This window comes from Bos indicus, chromosome X (genome assembly GCF_029378745.1).
Source record: "Bos indicus isolate NIAB-ARS_2022 breed Sahiwal x Tharparkar chromosome X, NIAB-ARS_B.indTharparkar_mat_pri_1.0, whole genome shotgun sequence".
In the NCBI taxonomy this organism is placed as follows: domain Eukaryota; kingdom Metazoa; phylum Chordata; class Mammalia; order Artiodactyla; family Bovidae; genus Bos; species Bos indicus.
The window spans coordinates 43347942-43357738 of record NC_091789.1 but is presented as its reverse complement, the minus strand read 5'-3'; the positions used below and the strand labels follow the sequence as shown (position 1 = coordinate 43357738).

Below are 9797 nucleotides of genomic sequence, written 5' to 3'. Positions count from 1 at the left end.
GTTTGCTTTCTGCCATTAGAGTGGTATCATCTGCATATCTGAAGTTGTTGATGTTTCTCCTGGCAATCGTGATTCCACATTGTGATTAATCCAGGCTGGCATTTCACATGATGTACTCAACATAAAAGTTAAATAAGTAGAGTCACATTATACAACCTTGACATAGTTCTTTCCAAATTTTGAATCAGTTCATTGTTCCATGTCCAGTTCTAACTGTTGATTCTTGTCTTGCATACAGGTTTATTAGGAGACAATTAAAGTAGTCTGATATTCTCATTTTTTAAGAATTTTCCACAGTTTATTGTGCTCCATACTTTCTAAGGCTTTAGCATAGTCAGTGAAGCAGAAGTAGATGATTTTGCAAAGTTGCTTTGCTTTCTCTATGATCCATTGGATATTGGCAATTTGATCTCTGGTTCCTCTGCCTTTTCTAAACACAACTTGTACATCTGCAAATTCCTGTTTCATGTACTGCTGAAATCTAGCTTGAAGATTTTTTTTTTTTAATCATAACCTTGCTAGCATGTGAAATAAGTTCAATTGTATGATAGCATCAACATTCTTTGGCATTCTTTCTTTGGGATTGGAATGAAAACTGACATTTTCCAGTTCTCTGGCCAGTTCTGAGATTTCCAAGTCTGCTGAACATATTTTGTGTAGCACTTTAGCAGTATTGCCTTTTAGGGTTTTAAATAGCTCAGCGGGAATTCTGTCACCTCCTCTAGCTTTGCTCATAGTAATGCTTCCTACAGGCCTTCTGAGTTCACACTCCAGGATGTCTGGCTCTAGGTGAGTGACCACACCATCATTATTATCCAGATCATTGAGCCCTTTTTTTTTGTACAGTTCTTCTGTGTATTTCTGCCACCTCTTCTTAATCTCTTCTGCTTCTTTTAGGTCCTTATTGTTACTGTCCTTTATTGCACACATCCTTGCATGAAATGTTTTCTTGATATTCTATTTTTTCCCCATCTAGTTCTTTGCATTGTTCACTTAGGAAGGCTTTTTCTTATCTCCCCCCACTATTTTTTGGAAACTTGCATTCACTGGTTATATCCTTCCCTTTTTCATTTGCCTTTGGCTACTCTTCTTTTATAAGCTATTTATAAAACTTCTGCAGACAACCACTTTACCTTCTTGCATTTCTTTTTCTTTGAGATGGTTTTGGTCACTGTCTCCTGTACAATGTTACAAATCGCTGTTCATAGTTCTTCAGGCACTCTGTCTACCAGAGCTAATTCCTTGAATCTATTCATCACCTCCACAATGGTTTTGGCAATAATTGAATGGTCTAGTGTTTTTCCCTACTTTCTTTTTAAACTTGAATTTTTCAATAAGAAGTTGATAATCCTAGCCACAGTCAGCTCCAGGTCTTGTTTGTACTGCCTGTTTTTGCTGCCTCTTCATCTTTGGATGCAAAGAATAAGTCTATCTGATTTTGGTATTGACCATCTGGTGATGTCCATGTATAGAGTTGTCTCTTGTGTTTTTGTAATAGGATTAGTGACTTTATAAATAGAAGCACCAGAGAGCTTGCTGTCTTTCTCACAAGCACAAAAAAGTGATATGAACACAGTGAGATGGGAGCTTAGAAGACAGAAAGAGCCCTCACAAGTAACTAAACAGTATGGCACCTTGACCTTGGATTTTCTAGCCTTCAGAACTGTGAGAAAATTAACTACTACTGTTTAAGCCATGAAGACTGTGATTTTTTTTTTATGACAGCCTAAATAGACTAAGAAACTGTCACAAAATTACCACAAACATAGCATCTTAAAATCACAGAAATTTATTATTTACGATCACATTAGATCACAATTCATGGTGGATTTTATTTATTTATTTATTTGCTGTTATTTTTGGTGGGTGGTGGTGGTGTCTTTTTTTTATTATTATTATTTCATGGTCTTACATGGCTAAAATCAGAGACAGAGGATCCCTGTGTTATACCAGTAGCAATAAGAAACAAATATATATCCTCGTATCAAGAGGGCATTATATTATTAAAAATAATTAAATATGTGAGATCAGCTTTGTAATTAAGATTTGAGCAGGGGCTAGATGATTTTTAAGACTATATTAGAAAATGTCTAAATTTCTTTGAGCAAATCGTTTATGAGACTGTTTTCCAAGTTGATTCTACTATTATACATTTCTACTAGAAATATATGAGAATTTTAATTGGTCCTGTATGGTGTTCATGATGTATTTAAAATATGGGTCTGTAATTTCTGACTTCTGCTGAATCTCACTAGCTCTTTCACTTTGAGGCTTTGTCTTACAAGGGAGTGGAGGAGGAAACGACAAGTATTCTTGCCTGAAAAATCCCATGGACAGTGGAGCCTGGCAGGCTACAGTCTATAGGGTCACAAAGGGTTGGGCACAACTTAGCATATATTCACAGCATAGCTTACAAGGGAGATTTTTTTCAGTTAGTTTTGATAGTTCATAGAGGATATGACCCTCCTGCTCCATCTTCTAACTGTGATCTCTTTGCAGTCACCTCTGAAAATGCATATGTAATGAAGTTTCTATGCATGTGAAAAAGTAAAGCAAGCAAGCAAACAAACAAAAAACACCAAAAATTTAAAAACAAAGATTAAAAAATATTGTAGATACTAATAAGTTATTAATATTATATAGGGGAACTAAGTTATGTTTCTGATATGTAGTGAGTGAGTGATTGTTGCTCAGTCATGTCCAACTCTTTGTGACCCCATGAACTGTAGCCTGCCAGCCTCCTCTGTCCATGGAATTCTCCAGGCAAAAATACTGGAGTGGGTTGCCATTTCCTTATCCAGGGGATCTTCCTGACAAATGGACTAAACATGAGTCTCCTGCATTTCAGGCAGATTCTCTATCACCTGAGCCACCAAGAAAGTCTACTATTAAGAGACATTTCTAAGTATAAAGACACGTTAACTTAAAAAAGTATCAGCAGATACATGCTTGATTTTATCTTATAATCTATAGACAATGAATTAGAAATTGCAATGAATCTATATACCTTTTCCAAAGGAATATCCAAGACAGAAGAAACAATAACTTTTTAAATGACAATCAGACGAAATAATTTAGATGAAGCTTATCTCTCTTGAAGAGATGGAGATTGGGCAAGTGGCCAGATATGTAATAATTGGGCATTACAGAAAGTCCAAAGAGCACACCACCAGGGGCCTGGTTCTCCTAGCCAGCCCCAACCTACCAACGCCAAGGGCAGAGCTGCTGGAACTAACACAGTGAGGGTGGGGCCATGGGCCTGGGAAGCAGTGAGGAAAGGATGTAGGCTGCACCATGAAGAAGCAGTTTATATGTGTTCCTTTTTATGGCTGAGTAGTATTTCATTGTTGGAGAAGGCAATGGCACCCCAATCCAGTATTCTTGCCTGGAAAATCCCATGGACGGAGGAGCCTGGTAGGCTGCAGTCCATGGGGTCGCTAACAGTCAGACACGACTGAGCGACTTCACTTTCACTTTTCACTTTCATGCCTTGGAGAAGGAAATGGCAACCCACTCCATTGTTCTTGCCTGGAGAATCCCAGGGACGGGGGAGCCTGATGGGCTTCCATCTATGGAGTCACACAGAGTGGGACATGACTGAAGCGACTTAGCAGCAGTATTTCATTGCATATTTGTACCACAGCTTCTTTATTCATTCTTCTGCCCATGGACATCTAGGTTGCTTCCATGTCTTAGCTATTGTAAATAGTGGTTCAATAAACACTGTGGTATATGTTTATTTTTCAATTTGTGTTTCCTCGGGGTCTATGCCTAAGAATGGGATTGCTGGGTTATATGGTGATTTTATTCTTAGTTTTTTAAAGGAATCTCCATACTGTCTTCCATAGTGGCTGTGTCAATTTAAATTCCCACCAGCAAAGTAAGAGGGTTCCCTTCTCTCTACATCCTCTCCAGCATTAATTGTTTGTAGACTTTTTGATGACGGCCATTCTGACTTGTGTGAGGTGGTATTTCATTGTAGTTTTGATTTGAATTCCTCTAATAATGAGCGATGTTGAAAACCTCTTCATGGTTTTGTTAGCCACCTGTATGTCTTCTTTGGAAAAATGTCTGTTTAGGTCTTTTTCACACTTTTTGATTAGGTTGTTTGTTTTTCTGGTATTGAGTTGTATGAGCTGCTTGCATGTTTCATTTACTATTATTCTCTCCCATTCTGAGGGCTGTTTTTTCACCTTGTTTGTAGTTTCCTTTGTTATGCAAAAACTCTTAAGTTTAATTAGGTCCCACTTGTTTATTTTTATTTCCATTACTCTAGGAGGTGGTTAATAGAAGATCTTGCTTTATGTCATTGAGTGTTCTGCAAAAGTTTTCCTCAAGTAGTTTTGTAGTTTCTGGTCTTACATTTAGGTCGGAAGAAATGGAATAGCCATCATGGTCAGCAAAAGAATTCAAAATGCAGTACTTGGATGCAAAGTACATCTCAAAAATGACAGAATGGTCTCTTTTTGTTTCCAAGGCAAATCATTCAATATCACAGTAATCCAAGCCTATGCCCCAACCAGTAATGCTGAAGAAGCTGAAGTTGAATGGTTCTATAAAGACCAACAAAACCTTTTAGAGCTAACACCCAAAAAAGATGACCTTTTCATTATAGGGGACTGGAATGCAAAAGTAGGAAGTCAAAAAACACATGGAGTAACAGGCAAATTTGGCCTTGGAATATGGAATGAAGCAGGGCAAAGACTAATAGAGTTTTCCCAAGAAAATGCACTGGTCATAGGAAATACCCTCTTCCAACAACACAAGAGAAGACTCTACACATGGACATCACCAGATGGTCAACACTGAAATCAGATTGATTATATTCTTTGAAGCCAAAGATGGAGAAGCTCTATACAGTCAACAAAAACAAGACCAGGAGCTGACTTTGGCTCAGATCAGGAACTCCTTATTGCCAAATTCAGACTGAAATTGAAGAAAGTAGGGAAAACCACTAGACTATTCAGGTATGACCTAAATCAAATCCCTTATGATTATACAGTGGAAGGGAGAAATAGATTTAAAGGACTAGACCTGATAGATAGAGTACCTGATGGACTATGGACAGAGGTTTGTGACACTGTACAGGAGACAGGGATCAAGACCATCCCCATGGAAAAGAAATGCAAAAAGCAAAATGGCTGTCTGGGGAGGCCTTACAAATAGCTGTGAAAAGAATAAAAGTGAAAAGCAAAGGAGAAAAGGAAAAATATAAGCATCTGAATGCAGAGTTCCAAAGAATAGCAAGAAGAGATCAGAAAGCCTTCCTCAGTGATCAATGCAAAGAAATAGAGGAAAACAACAGAATGGGAAAGATTAGAGATCTCTTCAAGAAAATTAGAGACATCAAGGGAACATTGCATGCAAAGATGGGCACAATAAATGATAGAAATGACAGGGACCTAACAGAAGCAGAAGATATTAAGAAGAGGAAGCAAAAATCCACATAAGACCTGTACAAAAATGATCTTCACAACCCAGATAATCACGATGGTGTGATCACTCACATAGAGCCAGACATCCTGGAATATGAAGTCAAGTGGGTTTTATGAAGCATCAGTACAAACCAAGCTAGTGGAGGTGATGGAACTCCAGTTGAGCTGTTTCAAATCCTGAAAGATGATGCTGTGAAAGTGCTACACTCAATATGCCAGCAAATTGGGAACACTCAGCAGTGGCCATAGGATTGGAAAATATCAGTTTTCATTCCAATCCCAAAGAAAAGCAATTGCAAAGAATGCTCAGACTACCACACAATTGCACTCATCTCACACGCCAGTAAAGTAGTACCCCAAATTCTCCAAGCCAGGCTTCAGCAATACATGAACCATGCACTTCCAGATGTTCAAGTTGGTTTTAGAAAAGGCAGAGGAACCAGAGATCAAATTGCCAACATGTGCTGGATCATCAAAAACGCAAGAGAGTTCCAGAAAAACATCTATTTCCGCTTTATTGACTATGCCAAACCCTTTAACTGTGTGGATCACAATAAACTGTGGAAAATGCTGAAAGAGGTGGGAATACGAGACCACCTGACCTGCCTCTTGAGAAACCTATATGCAGGTCAGGAAGCAACAGTTATAACTGAACATGGAATAACAGACTGGATCCAAATAGGAAAAGGAGTACTTCAAGGCTGTATATCGTCACCCTGCTTATTTAACTTCTATGCAGAGTACATCATGAGAAATGCTAGGCTGGAAGAAGCACAAGCTGGAATCCAGATTGCCGGGAGAAATATCAATAACCTCAAGATATGCAGATCACACCACCCTTATGGCAGAAAGTGGAGAGGAACTAAAAAGCTTCTTGATGAAATGAAAGTGGAGAGTGAAAAAGTTGGCGTAAAGCTCAACATTCAGAAAATTAAGAGCATGTCATCTGGTCCAATACCTTCATGGCAGATAGATGGGGAAACAGTGGAATCAGTGGCTGACTTTATTTTTTGCATCTCCAAAATCACTGCAGATGGTGATTGTAGCCATGAAATTAAAAGACACTTACTCCTTGGAAAGAAAGTTATGACCAACTTAGATAGCATATTCAAAAGCAGAGACACAATTTTGCCAACAAAGTTCCGTCTAGTCAAGGCTATGGTTTTTCCAGTGGTCGTGTATGGATGTGAGAGTTGGACTGTGAAGAAAGCTGAATGCTGAAGAATTGATGCTCTTGAACTGTGGTGCTGGAGAAGACTCTTGAGAGTCCCTTGGACTGCAAGGAGATCCAACCAGTCCATCCTAAAGGAGACCAGTTGTGGGTGTTCTTTGGAAGGACTGATGCTAAGGCTGAAACTACAATACTTTGGCCACCTCATGCAAAGATTTAACTCATTGGAAAAGACCCTGATGCTGGAGGGACTGGGAGTAGGAGGAGAAGGGGACGGCAGAGGATGAGATGGCTGGATCGTATCACTGACTCTATGCACATGAGTTTGCGTGAACTCCAGGCATTGGTGTTGGACAGCGAGGCTTTGCGTCCTGAGATTCATGGGGTCACAAAGACTCTGACATGACTGAGTGACTTAACTGAATGGCGTTAGCAAGTGTTCTCATTTCATTCTTTTGCATGTACCTGTGGACGAACCTAGAGCCTATTATAACTGAGTGAAGTAAGTCAGAGAGATAAATATAAATGTCTTAGAAAAGGCCCTCCTATAGTTGCAAACCCATCAAGATAAATGGGTGGAGAAGTCCACCTTTGGGATGCGTTTGGAAGAACACTTGAAGCATGGCAGTGGTGAGATGCGCTGTGTCTTGAGGCTTGCTGGAGACAGGCTTGCTATTGCTGGAGACAGGCTAGAAGTAGGAGGACCTTTTCTGAACTGAGGCTGGGGCCTCAAAGTTAAGGAAACTGAAATCTGCTGTAAACTTTTCTACTTCTTGCCTGGATGAGTTCAACTCCTCCCCCCCCCCCAACCTCCACACACACAGCAACATGTGTTTTAAAGTTCTATGTACAGGAAATGCCTGAACCTTTGATGACTTTTAATCTGTATGAAGAATGGACACAAGTTGCAAGTGTACAGGTTCAAGACAAAAACTTCAGGATTTGTGGAGAACATGTCAGAAGTTGCCACCACAAAATTTTGTTAACTTTAGGCATTTAATCAAGTTCCTTGAAAAACTTACTTAGATCAGTGACATTAATAAAATGACTCTCAGCAACCTTGCAATCATTTTAGGCTCTAACTTCTCATGGGCCAAAAATGAAGAGATGCTTGCCAAGATGGCAGCAGCCACATCCATCCATGTGGTTGGGGTCATCAAACCCAACATTCAGTGTGTCACCTGGCTATTCCCCAAAGAGGTGGAATTTAACCTGTCAGAAATGTTCATACCTCTCACCACCTCAAATTCCAGTCACTCATCCCACGCTGGAAATGACCCTGTTGACTCAGGGACCCTGGAAAGAAAGCAGCCTGCCAGCGTGGTGGTGATGGAGGGGTACCTGATGAAGAAAGAGAGCTTTGGTGTGAAGCTTATGGACTTCCAGACCCACTGGCAGGGTAGAAGCCTAGTTATAAAGCATTTATTCCCTTCTTTTCAGCTGCCACTCTGGCCCACAGATGGAAGCACTTTGGCTCCAGTGGGCCCAGAGCCTCCTCCCCAGAGCTCTAGGGCCTAAAGCAGCACAGGGGATGGGACTGGCCCCTCTTCTGAGGGCATACTGGAGCAGGGGCCCAGCCCAGGCAACAGCAGTCCTCCAAAGCCCAAGGAATCTGTGGATGCACCTGCACCCAGCAGAAACAAGAGTAAGACCCCATTCCCCCTCCACCCTCCACCCCAGGCCCAGTCAGTTGCTGGCTCCCATCAGCTCTCTGTGCCCCCCTCCCCGTGCACACAAATTCCACCAGCCCAAGCCCACACAGTGTGAAGCAAACTGTTAAAAAAAAAAAAAAAAACTGCTCCTGAAACCAGGAAACTGGCCTCCCAGCCATCCTGGGGGGCAGAGTTCTCCAGAAACATCTCAGCATCCACCCAGCCAGTCACCAAAGCCATCTACCTGAAGCTCTTCTCCCCCTACTCAGCCCCCGGGCCAGGCCCCAGGCCAGGTCTGTGCCACCTCACAGCTCTCTGCACCTCTGAGGTACTCCAGCAGCCTGTCTCTGATCCAAGCCCCCAATCACCCGCTGCCACAGGCCCCCACGCAGACCACACTGCTTGCTGTGCTCACCAAATCCAGCAGCAGTGCCCACCCATCCCGGGGGTGCCCAGTGAACCTGGACTCCAGCAGTTGTCCCACACCCCTCCCCAGATACCAACACACAGCACCCTGCCCCTCGGAAAACAGAATCCCAGCCAGGCAGTGAGTAACTCTGAGACTGCACAGCAACATGCTAGAACCTTACCGAGATCTAAACCGCTACCAAAGCTGGGGAACTGGCCCAACGTCCCCAGCCCCGCCCCCTCATCCTCCTGCCATCCATCCCATCTGGGATGGCAACCTCATCATCGCAGCTCTCACCACCTCCAAAAATAATCACAGGTGTATGACCTGCCATATTCCATAAGAACTGAAATTGGAATACTTAATGATGCCAATTCCAGGTTTTCAGAACCATTTTGCAGCATCTTGCCAGAACCTTCTTATACTGTTGGTGGGAATGCAAACTAGTACAGCTACTGTGGAGAAGAGAGTGGAGATTCCTTACAAAACAGGAAATAAAACTGCCATATGACCCAGAAATCCCACTGCTGAGCATACACACCGAGGAAACCAGAATTGAAAGAGACACGTGTACCCCAGTGTTAATCACAGCACTGTTTATAATAGCCAGGACATGGAAGCAACCTAGATGTCCATCAGCAGATGAATGGATAAGAAAGCTGTGGTACATATACACAATGGAATATTACTCAGCCATTAAAAAGAATACATTTGAATCAGTTCTAATGAGGTGGATGAAACTGGAGCCTATTATACAGAGTGAAGTAAGCCAGAAAGAAAAACACCAATACAGTATACTAATGCATATATACGGAATGTGGAAAGATGGTAATGATAACCCTGTATGCGAGACAGCAAAAGAGACACAGATGTATAGAAGAGTCTTTTGGACTCTGTGAAAGAGGGCAAGGGAGGGATGATATTGAAGAATGGCATTAAAACATGTAAATTATCATATGTGAAACAAATCGCCAGTCCAGGTTTGATGCATGAGACAGGGTGCTCGGGGCTGGTGCACCGGTTTGCTTTGGGGAGGGAGGTGGAAGAGGGGTTCAGGATGGGGAACACATGTACCCCCATGGTGGATTCATATCAATGTATGGCAAAACCAACACAGTATTGTAAAGTAA

General features: G+C 41.7%; 1 pseudogene; it reads left to right on the top strand.

The window, feature by feature from the left end:
* Positions 1-3102: 3102 nt before the first annotated feature.
* Positions 3103-9010, top strand: LOC109554811 (rho GTPase-activating protein 17-like; annotated as a pseudogene).
* The last annotated feature ends 787 nt before the right edge of the window (positions 9011-9797 follow it).